Source organism: Echinops telfairi, unplaced genomic scaffold (assembly GCF_000313985.2).
Source record: "Echinops telfairi isolate 266 unplaced genomic scaffold, ASM31398v2 ScPeMD7_7473;HRSCAF=8511, whole genome shotgun sequence".
Classification (NCBI taxonomy): Eukaryota; Metazoa; Chordata; class Mammalia; order Afrosoricida; family Tenrecidae; genus Echinops; species Echinops telfairi.
In genome coordinates this window covers 7688110-7689311 of record NW_022111377.1, presented here as the reverse complement: position 1 = coordinate 7689311, position 1202 = coordinate 7688110, and the positions used below count along the sequence as shown (strand labels likewise).

The window sequence follows — 1202 nt, the reverse complement described above, 5'->3', positions numbered from 1 at the left end:
AGGGGGTTATATGTAGATCATTGTGATCGGTTTTCCCTTTCTCGCCCACCTTCCCCTCCTGGTATTGATACTCTCATTATTGTTCCTGAGGGGTCTATCTGTCCTGGATTCCCTGTGTTTCCAGCTCTTATCTGTACCCGTGTACATGCTCTGGTCTAGCCAGAATTGTAAGGTAGAATTGGGGTCATAATAGTTGGGGGGGGATCTTGTTTTTCACTATCTTAATGAATCATAGAATCAGTAACCCATAAAGCGTGTGAGGCATGCCTGTGCATGAATTTGCACCTGAAAACCTCACCTGGGTGATTTTTTAACAGAATTAATCTGAAAGTTACGATGTGAGATCAGCTGTGGCCGAGGGGCATACAGGGTAACACAGACACTGTCATGGGGGGGACTGAGCCCTGCTCCCCACAGAACAGACTTTGAAATGAGTAGGATTGGCAATTATTTCAAAGTTCCAGGTAAACCTGAGTCACCTGCCTTTTTCCAAAATTAACCTCAGCTCTAATTTGCAGGCTCCAGGGTTCTGTAACTAGAGCCTACCCTCTTCTCTTCTGGACACAAGAAAATTCTCTGCTGACATAAACCATCCTTTAGCATTGGCATTTCAGACAGAAGCGAAGATGATTGTGGCCCACAGAGCACCCACCCACTTTCTCACCAGCACCTCTTCTCTCTCGCTTTTTCTCTCCTGATGCACATTTACCTTTTTTTCCCAAAATGACAATGGCCTTGAATGGGCGCAGCGGTACAGTCTTCAGTTAAGCACGCAAAAGGGCCAACGGTATAAAAGCTAAAAGTCATTTATGACAGTGCACGATGACAAGGTCCCTTTAAAGTGGAGGATGCTTACAAATCCCTACAAAGGTTGACATTTCAAAATGTACAAATTGCCACCTTGAACTTGGAAGAAAATGGGGGAAAGACATTTGAGGGAGAAGTTCAACCCCAACTGCCCCCCATCTTGGACAAAGCATTGTGTTTCTTTCCTCATCTCTAAGTTAGATTCTGCAACCCATAGTGAGAGTTAGGGAACTGACTCTGTGCCTTTAAGGAGAGTAAAAAAATTCGTGGAAATCGGTTGATGTTGACCAGCATAGTGATTCTCCAGCTCTGGTGGTACAGTGAGTGGCATGCTGGGCTGCTAACTAACTAAGATCAGCAGTTCAAGCCTACCATGAGGGGACCAATGAGGTTTC

At 45.1% G+C, this 1202-nt stretch overlaps 1 protein-coding gene across 1 annotated transcript in view; it reads right to left on the bottom strand.

Annotated features, from left to right (window-relative positions):
• PRKCQ (protein kinase C theta) overlaps window positions 1–1202 on the bottom strand; it is a 116229-nt gene that overhangs the window by 50122 nt on the left and 64905 nt on the right. The window lies entirely within an intron of this gene.